This window comes from Sminthopsis crassicaudata, chromosome 1 (genome assembly GCF_048593235.1).
Source record: "Sminthopsis crassicaudata isolate SCR6 chromosome 1, ASM4859323v1, whole genome shotgun sequence".
In the NCBI taxonomy this organism is placed as follows: domain Eukaryota; kingdom Metazoa; phylum Chordata; class Mammalia; order Dasyuromorphia; family Dasyuridae; genus Sminthopsis; species Sminthopsis crassicaudata.
The window spans coordinates 254,983,754-255,003,531 of NC_133617.1; positions in this window are offsets into that span (position 1 = coordinate 254,983,754).

Sequence of the window (19,778 nt, forward strand, 5' to 3'; positions counted from 1 at the left end):
TTTCCCTGCCCCCAGTTTTTATTTGTTTTAGAAATGTGTGGTTGCCAATTTATGTTTAATGGGTTTTGTTGTTGTGTCAAGCTAGTAAGCTATGCTAAACCCTACCTCCTCTGAAAAGTTTTTCCTAACTACAGTCTGGGCAATGGATAGACCTCAAAGTTTAGAGTCAGAAAGACTCATCTTCTCTTTCCATTAATTAACTTAACAACAGACTTCTTTATATTTCTTCCAATACAGGGCATAATATTTTGCACATATTTTGCACTCGTTATTTTTAAAGTTTTTATTCATTCAGTTCTTTCATATCTACTCAATTTCTACTTAGAACAAGGTAATATAGTTGAGAAAACTTATGTGAAGACAGAAAATCTTGATTTAAATTCAAGTTTTTTCACTTCCTGTGTAATTTGAGCAAGTCTTGTTGAGTTGGTAGGGCTATTTCCTTCAAGAACAATGACCCCCCCCCCAAAAAAATGGGTTTAGATTAGATGAAGACCTTTTAAGTTTCTTTTGCTCCAGATTACTCTTAATGTCATGGAAATCCAATGAAACTTGGATCTTTGAAAATAAGGTTAAAGTAGCACAAGCTCCCCTAGGTAATAACAAGATGGGAGGCCTTGAGTTTGTCTTCCTGAAATCAGATTAGCTAGGCTCATAGAGTCTGATCATTTGAAGGGGGCCACCATTTTAATGAATTTTGGGACACTACAACAGTAGACACCATCTAGTCAGACAAGAAAAGAAGTAGATAACTGTGGCTGTGGAAGTGATCTTCATACTAATACCATTACATGCACATTTCAAGTCTTTAACTACTGATCAGCAAAAAACTCTAGTGAATTATACAGAATATGGTATTCCAATTTTTTAGGAAAGAATATGGAATGAGAAAAAAAGATTTGTGTGCTTGTTGAAGGTTTCATAGATAGTAACTGGTGGAACTGACATTTGGTTTCTAGTTTTCTTATTCTAAAAGTCAAATGTTCTTCCTACTATAAGACACTGCATCTTGGAATTTGCACAATTATTCTTTTGTGCCCACTAGATTGTAAAAAAAAAATAAGTATTTTAAAATAGGGCAAATGATCTCTTTTACTTTATATGGAGTTGCTGAGATATATATAAGAGTTGAGTTGATAATTTGATATTCTCATGAAATATAGTACTATAAATTCTACTGCTGTGCTCAAACCAAAAAGTGAGGAAGAGAGAAATAGACTTAATTATTGTAAGCCAGATATATGTCAAGACAGGTTAATACAGTATATAACTAGTTGCAATGTGAAGATGAATCATAGATACCGAGGGCTAAGTGGACAGTTTCTTAGTCACCAATCTAGATAGCTTTTTTTTTTTTTTTTAATCAAAGGAGAAAATCAGAAAAAGGTTACATCTACAAAGAACCTTAAAAATAATACAATCCTTTCAGTTTATAAGTTAGTGATCACTCCAGGAAGTTAAGTAATGTCCAATTTTATCTAGTATATGACAGACTCTGGTCTGAAGCCTAGAATTTTTTTTTTTTTTGATGTTAACTATCACCATTTAGAGATCTTCCTTATGGGTTAATTTCCAGAGGCTCTCTTCCAGTGTTTAAAAACTTTGATCAAGCCTTTCTGTGGTGTCAAAAGCAAAATACTAAATAAGTTCAAATAGATAAGAATGCTACCTACAATGCTACCTTCATGTATAAGACAATGTGGAAAAACACACAAAGAAGTATAAGGAATAACTCTTATAATAAAGTAATATAATTTTAGAAAGGAAAGATATCATTGTGTCCTTTCTCCTTTGTGTCCAATGTATACCATATATAAAAACTTCTTCATTTTAGAGATATGGAAACTGAGACCCAAGTTACTTAGCCAAAATGACATATGTAATTAGTAGCAGATATAGGACTAGAACTTAGATATCATTATGCTAATTTTACTTCCATAATCTATTGAGTTCCATAATCTATTTATTCTTAATCCACTTAATCTTGTTTAAGTATGTTCCTTCTTCAACTAGAGGCATTAGTGTTAAAAATTGTTGGCTGAATGTTCCCCTTTGGTATAGAATATGAGCCATCCTTTGATCAAATGAAACCTGTGCAACAAAGCATTTCCTTTATATAAGGGCTTTTTATCAACACAGAACCTTGGATTTAAATAAGAAAAAAAAAAAAAAAAAAGAGGGGAACAGGGGAGAAGAGGGGAGAGGAAATAGTGTAAATTAAAACAGACTTAATGGATTAGCTGAGTACTTTGCCTGCTGTGAACAAAGCTGGTGTTTGGTCTTTATCAGCAGCCTAATACAGACATACAACATTAGTTTTTTTTTTTTTTTTTTTTTTCCCCAAATCACTCTTTCTGTCTTTTCCTCCTTTTCTCCTTTCCCCTTTCTTTCTTTCTTTCCTCTCTCTTTCCTTTGTCTTTTTACTTCCTCCCTTCTTTCTTCCTTCCTCCCTCCCCCTCTCTCTCCTTCCTTCCCTTCCTTCCTATCTTTCTTTCTTTCCTCCTTTTTTCCTTTTTTTTTTTGTGGGGGGAGGGGCTCTTAAGTGTAGTATTGATTCTAATTCCATGGTCAGTCTAGTCACTTGTGAAGAATTATATTGACTGAAAATTATTTCATGCTGTATACTGCAATGACTTCAACATTCTGAATTAGTGAATTTGTAAGCATGTCAGTATTGCACAGAATATATTATAGGGGAATTTTCAGAAGGAATGATCAGTAATTACAAAATGGACAAGCCAAAGTACTTGTAATAAGATATGAAGTATTGCTTTGTTCAGTTTCAAACATCTATTATATTATCACTGTCACTTAATGTATAGCTCTCTGATATTGGCAGCTGATTTTTACATTAAGAAATTAGATTGTGTATGCAGTAAAGCATGATGAATTAAAATAGTATGTAATTCTCTGTGGTGGGAAATAATTTTGAGAAATGGAGTTACATGAAAGATAAAGGACCTTACATCACTAATGTCAGCAGTTTATTGATGTAAAATAGGCCATGCTAGTGACCATAGTTTTATTAATTCTTTAGGGAATATAAGGAATTGTGGAGGGGGAGTTGTTTTATAAGCCAAAGTGAAATTTGTTCAGATTTTTTCATTTCACAATTAAGCTAAATAAGGAGAAGACCAGAATTATGATTTCATTGTCATAGGAAATTCCCAGAGGAAGAAATTCCTATTGACTATGTGATGCATCACCTTTTTCACCAGTTAACATCTTAGAACTGTCTAGAGCTCTAAAATACTGAGTGATCTCAGGGTCACACAGATAACAGGGATATGGTAAAGGGAGACCTTGAACTTAAAGACATTTGGATCTAAGGATTGGGAGTTGTCCTTTGTACTAAAAGAGGACTCAAATGACATCATTATGTACAGAGTCAAATTACAGTGTGTCCAACTGTGGCTGATTAGATCAATATGAATTCAGAATGTTCCATCACAAGTTGGTCAGAAATAATCCCTATGAACATGATAGCTTTTCAGATTTTACATGCCTCACATTTCTTTTGGAGAAATGATAAAATGACATGGTGATATCTTTTGATTTGTGTGTATATTGGATTTAAGTGAGGCAGAGTTGCATAAAGTTGCCACCTTAGCTCTGTCTTCTAAATTTACTATTGTCCAGTGACAGGGTAGAATCAAGATGACTAATTATGACTCAAAAAGTACTGTATGACCTTGGTGTCTTTGATGTATAACCAAGCTTTAAGAAATCAACAACACTTGTTTCACTTACCTTCATGGCTTTTGGAACAAATTGTTTTCGTCTACCCATTCCACCAAGGGAAGTTTTTACATGCCTGGGTACACGTTCCTTTAACTTATGTAGGATATGAGAATCTTTGGTTACCCTCAAACTGGTTCAACTCATCTGCTAAAATGGCATACCAATGTGTGGCCACTGTGCATAATACAGCTTCTTGGAGCCAGAGGTTAGAGTTAAGATTAGGTTTAAATGGATTAGGTGGAAAGAAACTTTGTAAATGGCTTAGCAATCTTCACACAAGAGCTAATAGGCTTTCCTTGAACATACCCTACACCCTGGATCTTTATCACATGTAACATTTCTCAATTCATTTTAATTAATTTTTCAACTTATTATGTTATTGAAAATATTTCTTCTTGTTTCCCTGGGGATAAGCTGTCTAATAAAATAACCTATTCCAGATGATTAAGCATCAGTCAGAGTTATAAATGAGCTTGTGGTCCAGTCAATGCCAGTCAATTCCCCCTTTGATGCATAAGTTGCACAAAGGTCAGACCCCTACAATTTCATCAAGTGGACATAAGGGCCCATAAAATCAATCAGGGGTTTCCTTGATCATGAATGCTATGACTTCTTTAATGGAAAAATTACAAAAACCTAATTAAAAACCACTCTCAGAAAATTGAAGGTATATAAAGACAACTTATTGGTAATACTTGTGACTGTTTAAACAAACAAGTGGTCATGTACTTTACTTAAAGAATGCAGATACAGTGCTAGAAACACTAGTTGTTTGGGGAATGTCCACTGTTGCAGGAGTTTGTCTTAATTTAAGAGCATGGGTGCATTTTTAATGTAGCTCATCATGCCTCTTTCACTAAGTTAAGTAGACTAAGCCTTAGTATAGATAACTGGAGAGGAAAATGGTTGTCACATCCTGAGCAGAGCAAAGCAACTCTTTAAGATTCTATTTCCTAATGGGTCCAACAAGGACTTAAGGAAAAAGGTTCCTTTTTTATATAACTCTCAAGATTCCAAGAAGTTCTTTAGCATGTAAAAACTGTTGAGATAGGTCTGAAAAGTAAGGGTTTTTTTTTTTGTTTGTTTGTTTGTTTGTTTTCTGTTTGTTTTAGAGAAAAAAAAATGTTTTCTTCCTTTGTAATGAGCCTTTTGTTTGATTAGTTATTTGTTAAGTCTGGGTGGAAGAGTTAAGACTCTCTTCTACTAAGGCAAGAGGTTTCATGGGAAATACATTACAAAATGTTACTTTTATGTAGTTTTTCTTTAGAGATTAGGAGCTAATGGAATATATTGATCTTGTATTTACAATCTGTCAGCATTATCTGAACCTATCCAAGGTAAAGCATATAATGTTTGGTTTTCTGATTTTAAAATAGTAGGAAATTTGAAAAGAAAAAAAAAAGTAAAAGAAAATCAAAGCAAACAAAATTATAGAGAATTTTTTTTAAAAAGTATATGTATTCATTTTATATTTGTGGCCAACTTTTTTGAATAAACAAGAAGTACTCTAAATGGTCAGTCTTTTGGTTAGAAACTTATGAGCCATTCTCAGCTAACAATGACCTGTGAAGGATTCTACTTCTTGAGGCAGTATTTATCTTGCCTCTTCCTTTCACCCCATTTTTTGCTTCAAACTCCATTTTATGTCCCTTAGGAATAACAGCACTAAAGAGATTCCTTTTTCATTACTAAAATAGAAAGGTAACAAATTTGGTGTCCAGGAGTTGTTGTAACAGAATAATTAACACTGTAATTCAGATATACAGGTGTTTTATGGCTACTTTGCCTTCCAGCATAGTTCTTGAAAAATCTTTCTTTTTGCATCTCAGTGGAAATAGATTTTGTCAGCACAAATTCTCTGACTCAAACTTTTGGTCAAAAACATTGTTATTATCCACCTATACAACAATTTATGATCACATAGCTATGTGACCTAATCCATGCAGGAATGCTTTTGATTGCTATATCACCAGTCTTCCACAGCTCACTAAGGTAGTCTGCCATGGTTGGCTAAAAATTTCACCACTCAACAACCACTCAATGGGGAATTTCTCTGAATTAAACTGATTCTCAAACAAAAGACATATACTATATTCCTCTGTGTGTGTGTGTGTGTGGGGGGGTTGTGTGCAAGCGTTTGTGTGTGTGTGTGTGTGATTTTCAATTTGAGGGGCATTGATTCATTGAGCATTTATTTAATATTTATTATAAGCCAATTATTTTGCTAGTGTTTGGGGATATAAGGAATGAAAACAAAAGCCTTCTATTTGAGTATATTTTAATAAGGTAGAATATTTGCAAATAACTAGATACACATAGAGTAGCTAGAAGGTAATCTGATATGGGAAGTGGCTAATTAAAATGAGTGAGAACAGAGAAAGGTATATTTTTGCTGAACCTTGAAGAAAGCAAAAAAAAAAATCTCAGTAGTGGAGAGGAGCATAGCATTCTAGGCATGGGAAGATAGTTCAAGGAGGTAGATGAGTGAGTTTAAGAAACTGCAATAGGCTAATATACCTGTATTGTAGAATACATGTTGGTAAATAAAGAACAAGATGATTAGAAATGTATGAAGAGACCCAGTTACAAAGAACTTTAAGTGACAGTTTCATATTAGATTTTGTAAACAATAAGGAGGCTCTGGAGTTCATTGAACTGGAAGTAACTTAATCTAATCATGCCATTTGATTGAAGGGTGACTTGGAGTGGGGGAAGTCTCAAACACAAGAATTCTACTTTCCAGGAATTTCCCTCAGCCCCATTCATGAGTTTTCAATATTATTTGCATTATCACATCCTGGATGATTTCAATTAATGACATATTGTGCAGAAATTCTTAGAGGAAAAAAGAGTAGTCAAGCCAGGTTAGTAATGTCATACATAATAAATGTAGTTCATGAATTTGATCAAAATGGAAAGTTAACTTTTGTTGATATTAACAATTCTTTTCTCCTGTTCCTCCTTTGGCTTTTGTCAGTGTATATAGGAGTTAAAAATAAAGGGGTGTGTGTGTATGTGTGTGTGTGTGTGTGTGTGTGTGCCTTTTTTAAAAAAATTGAAACAATTTTCAGTATGTAAATCATGATGAGAGTTATTTTGTATCAAGTGACAGTACTTTTTTTCTTTTTAATCAATTTCTTTGTGATGTTAGAAGCAAACTATTTCAATGAAGTTGTAGAAAGTTGAGAACATCCATATAAGGCACATCTGTGGTTTGCACCAGTTTACCTTCAAACCCAAACTAATAACATTACTTTAAAAATTGAACTATTAATTTACACATCATTTAACTTCCAATTGCATTCTAAGTCTAATTTAACTTTAAATTTACCTTTAAGCCATTAAGAAAATAAGATTCGTCAAAATAAAAGAGTAAACCATATGGTTCTTTCAGGTCTTTCCATTTTAGCTAGGGAATTTTATTTCAAATGGGCTTGTTTATTTAGCTCAGTGTGAAATTAATTTGTCTCATGAACCTTCATCCTTCCAGCCTTTAAAGTTTGGTAAACCTTTATGGTCTTCTTTTGACTAAAGTGTCCTTAATCTTCCTTTGTCTCCATTTCAAAGCTTCTTTAACAGCCTCTAATTCATTTTAGTTATATTTATTCTGTGATCAATGAAAGCTGCTTAACTTTCATATAGTGTCCCAGTCAATGATTACATATTACGATTGGTCTCAAAGTCATTTGATATTTTAAGATCTTTGGTCATACTTAGTACATGAATTTTGGTGGCAGAAATTTTCATTTTTGAAAAATCTACTTAAATTTTGTTTCATTTCCTATACTTGCTTTATAACTATTTCTTTTGAGATGTCATATTTAATTCCTCGAGTTATTCTTTGTAATCATAACACAGTAACTTATAAAATAATTATACTACACCTGTTCTCATCCAATTTTTTTAAATGAATAAAAAAATTTAAAAAAAAATAAAGAAAAAGAGGAAAAACATCTTTCAAGATCATCTATAAAAATTAGCCTCTCTGGTTATTTATCTGGTTTATTTTCACTTTCTGTCTTTGAAATTGACATTGATAAAAAGAGTAGTTAGGTACTTCTGGGGCTGGAGCCAAAATAGCAGAGGAAAGACAGGAAGCTACTTGAGCTCTCCCAGTTTCCCTCAAAAACCACATAAAGGTGACAGAAAGAAACTTCAAGAACAATCATTCTCACTGGTGTGAAAAGGGTGGTCAGCCAAGCTCAGATAGACTCTGGAAAAGCCAGTAAGAGCATCTTAATAATAGTAAATCAACAACTAAGAATCTCAGTCCTGGCTCAGTAGAAGATCAAGGACAAGAGCAAATCAATAGAACAGCTTCCTGGCCCAGCTCAGAAGGCAAATTGTGGGAAACCAGACTGTTTCCTGAAAAGAGCAGGCAAAGGTACTCCCTATGCTCAGATCCAAAGTTCAGAGCTGCACAGCAAGCTTGGGACAGTACCACCTTTACCATATAAAAAAGAGTAAATACTAAAAGAAAAAGAAAGAAAATGAACAAGAAACTTGATCATAGAAGGCTACTAAGGTGACAGGAAAGAATAAAATACCAATTCAGATGAAGACAAAATGTCCACAGAAGAAATCTCAAAGATGTGAATTGGTCTCAGGCCCAAAGAGGGCTCATTGGAAGTGCTTATACAAAACTTTAAATTTGTAATAAGAAAGATAGAAGGAAAAAATGAAAAAAGAAAATAAGAGGAATGCATGAGAGAGCCAACAGCTTGAAAAATGAAGGAAAAAAATGAAAAAATAATAATTCCTTAAAAAGTAAAGTTTACCAAATGAAAATAGAGATACAAAAACTAACTGAAGAAAATCACACATTAAAAACTGGAACAGGGCAAATGGAAGCTAATGACTGTGAGAGCAAGAATTAAACAAACTAAAAGGAATGAAAAAATGGAATAAAATGTGAAATATTTCATTGGAAAAATAGCTGATCTGGAAAATAGATTGAGAAGAGATAATTTAAAAGTTATTGGTCTATCTGAAAGGCCATGGGCATGGCATTCTTCACCAGGTCATTAAAGACAATTGCCCAATAGTCCAGAAAAAGAGAAGGAAATACCCATGAAAGAATCCATCAATCTCCTCTGGAAACAGATTTCACAAGGAAAATCCTAAGGAACATTGTTGTGAAACTTCAGAGTTACAATTTCATGAAAAAAATATTTTAAATCACCCAGAAAACAACAATTCAAATATGAAAGAGCAACAGTCAGTATTATTCAGGATCTCCCGATTCTACAAGAAAGGATGGGAGGGCCTGGAATACCATATTACAAAAGTCAAAGAACTTATGGTTACAACCAAGAATTAACTACCTAGTGACACTCCACATCATCTTTCAGGGACAACAATATAGCTTCAGTGAAATAAAATATACTCAATTATTTATTTTGAAAAAATCAGAATTAAACAGAAAATTTAATCTACAAACATAAGATTGAAGAGAAACATAGAAAGGTAAACAGGAGAAATAGATATTATTTAAAGGTTAAACTGTTTTCATCCCTAGATGTGAAAACAATATTTGGAATTCTTTAGAAATATATCTCTCACTGGGGTAGACAAAGAGGAACGTCACATGGAGTGAAGATGTAATTATGAATGTACTCTGATATGCTGATATCAAAGAAAAAGACATTAAGGTGTAGGAAAATGTCTATACTGGGAAAAGAGGAAAGGGGATATATAATGGGAAAATTAGTTGACATGAAGAGGCATAAAATACCTATAACAATGGAGGGAAAGAAGAAAGGGGGATGAGTATTTTCTGAAAGCTGATTTCATCAGTTTTGTCTCTACAAATGAATAACTTAATCATTCAGTTGGTATAGAATTTATCTAAATCTACAAAGAAGTACAAGTAGAAAGAGGAAAAACAAGAGAGGGACAGAATGGGAGGGAAGTTAGAAACACTAGGGGAAAAGGTAAGAGAAGGAGGGAAGCCATAATATAAAATAAAGCAGTGGGGTGGAGTGTGATAGGGAAGAAGAGGGAAGAGGTGATAGGAGTTAAGGTAGTGGGTGGAGTGGAGAAAAAAAAAAAACACAACTAAGGACAGGGTGAAAAGAGAGAATGAAGTTATATGAGAAAATAGCATGGAGGGAAATACAAAACTGGTAATCAAACTTGTAAATGTGAATGGGTTAAATTCTCCCATAAAATGGAAGTGAATAGTAAAGTGAATTTTAAAAAAGTATTCCACAATATGTTATTTATAACACATTTGAAGCAGAGAGACACATACAGAGTAAAGATAAAAAAAATTGAACAGAATTAATTATGCTCAGCTGAAGAAAAAAAAAAAAAAAGCAGGGACAGCAATTCTGATTTCAGATAAAGCAAAGGTAAAACTAGATCTTATTAGAAGAGATAAAAAGGAAAATATAATTTTGAAAAAGAGTACCCTAAACAATGAAGTAATAATAATAATAATAATAAATGTAGTAGTAGAGCAGTCAAATTCTTAGAGAACCATTATGAAGAAGTCTCTGTCCAATCTCTCCATATATAATCAAACTCAATTTTTCCACCATTAAGTCCTTCAGGAAAAAAAAAAAAAAGAAAAGAAAAAGAAAAAACATCATAGTTGATTATGTGATAATACCATTCTTCTTGTAATTAAGATGATTAACAAGATATATAAAAATATGTTTGACCAAAACCTTTTCTCTCTCTTTCTTTTCTTTTTTCCTATAGATCTCATAAGCTATAAGCAACTTGAGTGGGCCCTTTTATTTCATTTAACTTTGCATTTTTATTAGTTTCTATACTATCAGTTATTACCTTACCCTCATCTTTCTTTAATCTTTCCCTATCCACTTGTTACTGTCCTTGAAAATGATGAGGCCTTTTTCCTCTACAAAGATTATTTTCCTTCTAAAATTTGCCTTTAATCCCTGTTGAGGGGCAGCTCTGAGGCATCAGAGAATTAAGGCCAACTCAGGTTCTCCCTGTAACTTGTCCTCTATTCGATGGCTATGGGTACTCAGTGTGTTGGCTTATCACTCTTCTGTTCTGTCTCTTGTCCTGGGAAATTACAAGAAAGGGAAGAAACAGCTATGGTGACTTCATGGTTAATATTGTGAATGTTTCTTTATGATTAAAAAATCTACCATATTTTCAAGTTACTTTATTATATGATTCTTCTTCATTTCTTCAGTGTTAAAATTCTAGAAGGACTCAGATGGACTTGGTCTAATTTCAATATCATTTCTCCTCAACCCTTTGCAATATAGCTTCCCAGCACTAAACTCTTTTAAAAATATTCTCTCTAAGATTACCATTTTTTTCTTTTGTTTAGAAGCAATATGAAAATTTGACTGGAAAAGGAGTTGAGTGATTTGGCTTTGACTTTTGTCTTTACTACTTTTTTTTTTTTCTAGGTATCAAATTTCTTGTTTATAAAAATCAAAGATTTGGACTCACTAAAGAAATTCTTAGACCCTTTTCAGCTGCTAATATGTATTATAACTATTTAGGCATTTGTATTTTTAGCTATTTGACACAAATTAGGAGGTCCAATTTTAATTTCATAGGCTACATAGAAACAATACACCAATAAATACAGTCTTACAATTTTCCAGTGGCTACTTTAGCTTTTATGTCACCAAACACATAGAAAAAGACAAGGATCGGGACAGGAAAGTGCTGGATGTCTCTATCCCAGCTACCTTTGTCATTCTGCTCCTTCAAGTGTGTTTCTGGAGGAGAGGTGAAATGAGAAGGAAGCCCCTTCATTTCATTATTTTTTTCTATCTCTTCCATCTACTATCAAAACAAAACAAAACAAAACAAACAAAAAATCACCTCAGTTTTTGATCGCACATCAGCTTCTTCTCTTCTTGAGACTGGCAGAAATACACCGCCTGTGATCTTTAGCAATTTAGGCATCTCAGGAAGTCAATTAGTCTAAGCCTTGTGTAAAAAGACTCTCACACTAGGATAGCTTAAATGCCAAATCATCCTCTTGATTCTTGAAAACTTTGATACCATCCATCCCTCTTTCCTTCTTTTGATCCCATGATACATTTCTCTCCTGTTTTTCTCCCTGTAATCACCATTTCATTAACAGGATTGTGATTTATCATTCTTTGTAACTATGGGCTATTTTCAAAGCTGATTTTCTTCTCTGTGTACTCTTTCCTTTAGTGAACTCTGGTGCTACTAGCAGTTCATTTGTCATTTCTTTGTGTATCTCCCAAATTCTAATCCAGGATTAATCTCTCCAGAATTTTTGAATAGCACCCCTGATTCTAGAATTTGTTATAGTCTTCTTAAATTGTCCAAGTTCAAAACTGCACTAATCTCCAATTCTAAAAACCTTGAAGTCTCTTGGATATATTTCAACATTTACTCTAAGCAAGAGCCAATTAGATGGAAAATATCTAAAGTTACAAACTTTACCTCAATTTTGAAGAAACAATATACATAAATACATTATTTGAAGTAAATATTTATATATTTATACTCCCCAATTTCTTCCTCTAGGTTTATATATATATATATATATATATATATATATATATATATATATATATATATATATATATATATATATATATATACACACACACACACACACTCTGCTTAGGAAATTTGGCCCTAAAGCAGCTGTTTTCTACTGTTTAGAAGAATATACCTAAAACTGTTGAACTGTTCATGATTACTTTAGGTTTAGCTAATATGTAGATGGATACCATCAAAGCCTTACTCAATTAACATTTGTTAGGTGCTAACTGTAATGTTCTTCTTGGTTTTCTAGAGGTCTTGGAGCAGCCTTCTTTTTGGTAGAATAATCATCACAAGAATAGCCAGGTGTTAAAGTCCAAAAGTCTTTATTGTCTCCTTTGCCTGGTGCTCAGATAGCTTTCACTTGGCCTTCAGAGAGGACTTGGTTTCAGTGGAGAAAATGCAGGTGGACAGGCCAGCCACCACAAGGGTGAAGAAGATGCAAATGAATCTCTCTCTCCTTGGCTCACAGAGCTTGAGCTCCTGCCTATAATCCTCTTGCCTTATGTGACTCTGCCTCTGGCTGAGGCTCCCAGCTTATATACTCTATGATAGGTGTGACTCTTGTAGAACGATATTAAGTATTAAGTACATGTACTGAATGAGAGAACTATTAAGCACCATGCTAAACAAGATAACCAATGTCTTATCATTTCTTTCTTTTTTTTTTTAATTAAAACTTTTTTATTGACAGAAAATATGCCTGGGTAATTTTTACAACATTATCCCTTGTACTCACTTTTGTTCTGAATTTTCCCTTCCAGCCTTCTACCACCTTCCCTAGAGGGCAGGTCGTCTTATACATGTTAAATATGCTATAGTACATCCTAGATACAATATATGTGTGCAGAACCATATAGTTCTCTTATTGCACAAAAAGAATTGGATTCAGAAGGTAAAAATAACCTGGGAAGAAAAACAAAAATTCAAGTAGTCCACATTCATTTCTCAATGTTCCTTCTCTGGGTGTAGCTGAATCTGCCCATCATTGATCAATTGGAACTGAATTAAATCTTCTCTTTGTCAAAGATAACAACTTCCATCAGAATACATCTTCATACCGTATTGTTGTTGAAGTGTATAATGATCTCCTGGTTCTGCTCATTTCAGTCATCATCATTTCATGCAAGTCTCTTCAAGCCTCTCTGTATTCATCCTGCTGGTCATTTCTTACATAACAATAATATTCCATAACATGCATATATCACAATTTACTCAACCATTGTCCAATTGATGTGCATCCATTCATCTTCCAATTTCTAGCTGCTACAAAAAGGGCTGCCACAAACACTTTGGCAAATACAGATCTCTTTCCCTTCTTTAGTATCTCTTTGGGATACAAGCCCAGTAGGAACACTGCTGAATCAAATGGTATGCACAGTTTGAAAACTTTTTGGGCATAATTCCATATTGCTCTCTAGAATGGTTGGATTTGTTCACAACTCCACAAACAATGCATCAGTGTACTAGTTTTAGCAAGTCCCATCCAACATTCATCATTATTTTTTCCTGTCCTCTTAGTCAATATGACAGATGTGTAGTGATTTCTCAGAGTTGTCTTCATTTACATTTCTCTGATCAATAATGATTTGGAACACTTTCATATGAGTTGAAATAGTTTCAATTTCATCATCTGAAAATTGTTTATTTATATCATTTGATGATCTATTAATTGGAAAATGTCTTGATTTCTTATAAATTAAGAGTCAATTCTCTATATAGTTTGGAAATGAGGCCTTTATCAGAACCTTTAACTGTACTGCTTTCCTTCTAATTTTGTTTGCATTAGTTTTGTTTGTGCAAAGGCTTTTTAATTTGATATAATCAAAATTTTCTATTTTGTGATCAATAATGATATCTAGTTCTTCTTTATTCACAAATTCCTTTCTCTTCCACAAGTCTGAGAGGTAGTCTATCCTATGTTCCACTAATTTATTTATAATCTCATTCTTTATGCCTAAATCATGGACCCATTTTGATCTTATCTTGGTGTATGATGTTAAGTGTGGATTCATGCCTAATTTCTGCTATACTAATTTCCAGTTTCCCCAGCATTTTTGTCACATAGTGAATTCTTATCCCAAAAGTTGAAATCTTTGTGTTTGTCAAAGACTAGATTGCTATAGATATACCCTTTTTTATCCTTTGTATCTAATCTGTTCCACTGATCGACCAGTCTATTTCTTAGCCAATACCAAATCTTTTGGGTGACTGATGCTTTATAATATAGTTTTAGATCAGGTACAGCTAGGACACTGTAATTTGATTTTTTCCCCCTTAGTTTTCTTGAAATTCTTGACTTTTTATTCTTCCATATGAATTTTGTTGTTATTTTTTTCTAGGATATTAAAATAGTTTCTTGGGACTCTGATTGGTATAGAGCTAAATAAATAGACTAATTTGGGAGTATTGTCATCTTTATTATATTCACTTGGCCTATCCAAGAGCACTTCCAATGATTTAAATCTGACTTTATTTGTGTGGAAAGTGTCTTGTAATTTTGCTCATATAATTCCTGACTTTCCTTTGGTAGATAGATTTTCAAACAGTTTATGCTATTGACAATTATTTTGAATGGAATTTCTCTTTTTATCTCTTACTGATGGATTTTGTTGGTGATATATAAAAATGCTGAGGATTTGTGTGGATTTATTTTGTATCCTGCTACTTTGCTTAAGTTGTGAATTACTTCTAATAGAGTTTTAGTAGAAATGTTGGGGTTCTCTAAGTATACCATCATATCATCTGCAAAGATTAATAATTTGGTTCCCTCATTATATACTCTAATTGCTTTAATCTCTCAACTCTTATTGCTGAGAATAATATTTCTAATGCAATATTGAATAATAATCGTGATAGTGGGCAACCTTATTTCACTCCTGATCTTACTGGGAATGGTTCCAGTTTATCCCCATTACATAGGATGCTTAGTGCATTGTCTTATCATTTCCACTAAGTTAGCACCTTGTAAGATTCTTTGTTTCAAGTTCAGAGTTTTGGCCCATAACAGCTAACCATCTTCCTAAATGTTTTGAATACAAAGAAAGGTAAAAAAAAAAATACCTGTTTTTGAAGGGCTCATAATCAGATGACAAATGTGTACAATATGTTATTTTATTTATTCTATACAGATGGTGCTGCACTTCTTCAATTTATTAGTCTTAATTCTGATCAAGAAATTTTCCTTGACCATTTCTAGTCACTTAGAGGATTAGTTTTTTTATGTTAAGCAAGCAAGTGTTATACACCCAATATATCAATCAGTTCTTAATTTCTCATATGATAATTCTGTTAGCTTCTTGTTTGTATGTATGTTATCATACAGATAAGATTAATAACATGGTTAACTTATCTTTCTCATGGTCAAAATACCTGTTTTCTAAATTACTCATTCATGATCACTTTAGGTCATTTCAGAAATGGTTATTATGACCAGTTATAAAAACCATTAATCCTAGCTACTTGGGAGATTAAGGCTGGTGAATTTCATGAATACAAAAGTTATTCTGAGCTGTAATGGGCTAAGTTGATTGAATGTCCACACTAGACCCTTACCAGGAAGATATATTGCTAGAGTAAGGTTACAACATGATGCCTATGAAGGAAGAAACTGATCCAGTTCAGAAACAAAATCATTCTAGATGCGGCATTCAGAGGGATCAGGGCTGAATAAACATTGTACTTCCAGTTGGGCAGAATAGGGAAATCCTCTGTGTGTGTGTGTGCGTGTGTGTGTGTATACATATATATATATATGCCTTTTTCTTATAATGAGTTATCTAATTAAGTGATGAGTATACTTCTGAGTACTATTTCAAATATAGCCATATTCCCTTCTTTTTAAAATTTTTATTTTATCATATATTTTAAAAATTTTTATTAAAGCTTTTTATTTACAAAACTTATGAATGGATACTTTTTCAATACTGACCCTTTCAAAACTTTCTATTCCAAATTTTCCCCTCCTTTACCCTACTCTTTTCCCTAGATGACAGGTAGTCCAATATATGTTAAATCCAATATATATATATATATATATATATATGTATATATATATATATATATATATATATACATACATATATACATATTTGCACAGTTATCTTGCTGCATAAGAAAAATTGGATCAAGAAGGAAAAAAAACCCAAGAATGAAAACAAAGTGCAAGCAAACATCAAGAGAAAGAGTGAAAATGCTTTGTTGGGGTCCATACTCAGTTCCCATGGTACTCTCTCTGGGTGTAGATGACTCTCTACATCACTGAACAATTGGAACTGGTTTGAATCATCTCATTGTTGAAGAGATCCACATCCATCAGAATTGATCATTCTATAGACTTGTTGTATAATGATCTCCTCATCCTGCTCATTTCACTTAGTATCAGTTCATGTAAGTCTCTCCAGGTTTCTCTGAAATCATCCTGTGGGTCATTTCTTACCAAATGATAATGTTTCATAACATTCATGTACCATAATTTATTCAGCCATTCCCCAATTGATGGACATCCATTCAATTTTCAGTTTCTAGCCACTACAAAAAGGACTGCTACAAAAATTTTTGCATACATGGGTCCCTTTTCCTCCTTTAAGATCTCTTTGGGATATAACCCCTGTAAAAACAATGCTGGATCAAAGGGTATGCACAGTTTGATAACTTTTTGAGCCTAGTTCCAAGTTGCTCTCCAGAATGATTTGATCCATTCACAGCTCCCCCAACAATGTATCAGTGTACCACTTTTCCCACATCCCTTCCAACATTCATCATTATCTTTTCCTGTCATCTTAGCCAATCTGACTGGTGTGTATTGGTATATCAGAGTTATCTTAATTTGCATTTCTCTGATCAATAATGATTTTGAATACCCTTTCATATGAGTAGAAATTGTTTCAATTTCATCATCTAAAAATTGTCTGTTCATATCCTTTGACCATTTATCAATTAGAGAATGGTTTGACTTCTTATAAATTAACTAATTCTCTATATATTTTGGAAATGAAGCCTTTATCAGAACCTTTTTTTTAAATTTTTTATTATTATCAGAACCTTTTAATATAAAAATTGTTTTTCCAGTTTATTGATTCCCTTGTAATCTATCTTCATTAGTTTTTTTATACAAAAAATTTTAACTTAATATAATCAAAATTATCTATTTTGTGATCAGTAATGATCTCAAGTTCTTCTTTGATCACAAATTTCTTCCTCTTCCACAGATTTAAGAGGTAAACTATCCTATGCTATTTCTAATTTGTTTATAATACCATTCCTTATGTCTAGATCATGAACTCATCTTGACCCTTTCTTAGTATATAGTGTTAGGTGTGCATCAATGCCTAGCTTCTGTCATACTAGTTTCCAATTTTCCCAGCACTTTTTGTCTAATAGTGAATTCTTATTCCAAAATCTGGGGTCTTTGGATTTGCCAAATGCTAGATTACTGTAGTCATTGATTATTCTATCCTGCAAATCTAACCTATTTTACTGATAACTACTCTACTTTTTAGCCAGTACCAAATGGTTTTGATGACTAATGCTTTATAATATAGTTTTAGGTTTGGTACAGCTAAGTCACTTTCATTTGCTTTTTTTCCCATATTAATTCCATTGAAATTCTTGACCTTTTGTTCTTGCAAATTAATTTTGTTAATATTTTTTCTAGGTTAGTAAAATAGTTTCTTTGGGAGTTTGATTGGTATAGCACTAAATAAATAGATTAGTTTATGAGTATTGTCATCTTTATTATATTGGCTCAATCTGTTCAAGAACATTCGGCATTTTTCCTATTGTTTAGATTTGGCTTTATTTTTGTGGAAATTGTTTTGTAGTTTTGCTCATATAGTTCCTGACTTTCCCTTGGCAGATAGATTCCCAAATAGTTTATACTGTCAACAATTATTTTATTTTATTTTATTTTTATTATAGCTTTTTATTTACAAGATATATGCATGGGTAATTTTTCATCATTGACAGTTGCAAAATCTTTTGTTCCAACTTTTCCCCTCCTTTCCTCCACCCCCTCCCCAGATGGCAGGTTGACCAATACATGTTAAATATGTTAAAGTATAAGTTAAAAACAATATATGTGTACATGTCCATACAGTTATTTTGCTATACAAAAAGAATTGGACTTTGAAATAGTGGACAATTAGCTTGTGAAGGAAATAAAAAATCAGCAGTCATTTAAAATAACATTTCTCTTTGTATCTCTTGCTTTTGGACTTTGTTAATGATATATAAAAATGCTCATGATTAATGTTGATTTATTTTGTATTCTGAAACTTTGCTAAAGTTGTGGATTAATTCTAATAATTTTTAGTTGATTCCTTAGGGTTTTCTAAGTATACCATCACATCACCTTGTTTCACATCTGATGTTACTGGGAATGGTTCTAGTGTGTCCCCCACTATGTATGATGCTTGCTGATGGTTTTAAATAGATGATACTGACTATTTTAAGAAATAGTTCATTTATTCCTATACTCCCTAGTGTTTTTAACAGGAATGGATGTTTGATTTTATCATAAGCTTTTTATGCATGTATTGAGATAATCATATTTTTTTTTGGTAAATTTAATTATTGATATAGTCAATTATCCTAATAGTTTTCTTAACATTGAACCAGTTCTTCATTCCTGGTATAAATCCCACTTGGTCATGGTGTATTATCCTGGGGATAATTTTCCAATACTTAGAAAAAAAATACTATGATTATGCTGCAACTTATTTCCATTGATGATTTATTTCCAAGATGGGAATAAGAAGTGTTGCAATATCACTATATGGTGAGGGAATAACAGATAGTGAGAGAGTAAATTCTTACTTTCCTGCTGTCTGGGAAATATACAATGATCTTCTGAAAGGCCTCCAATACATTGGCTACATCTGTTTTGATGGAATCTGGAAGAATATGAAGTCATAAAAGTCAATCAAGATGAGAGACTATAGACTGGTTATGTTTTGTATTGATGGAGAGAGTTCATATTTGATGAAATAAAAGATCCATTGGAGCAATAAAGATAATATTGTTCAAGGAACACAAAAGATTTTCTTCATGTTGATATTCAAAAATTCTGGAGAAAATAAATGAGGATTAAAAAAATCAAAATTTTCACACATACAACACTCACACACAGAGAGAACAACTAACTTGGAAAGATTGACAGGACTGAGATTGTGTAGTGATTTAAACTTAAAGCATAAAAATTTATATATTCTTCTCGAGAAAGTAAAGAGTTAATTAAACAATCTTAAGCAGGGCAATGATCAGATAGGTTTTAAGTTCATTTTGGTTTATGTTATTAGAGAACAAAAAGATAGGATTATGGGAGTTTATTTTAAAAAATACTTCAATAATCTAGGCATGACGTAATCTAAAGAATTAACCTAGGGTATTGGTAATGTAAATAGGGTTAAATAGATGAGAGAAATGATAAAGCAAAATTAATAAAAGTAAGCAACAGAAAATGAGGGGAAAGGAAGAATCAAAGTTGATTCTGAACTAGTATACCTGGGTGACATAAAGTA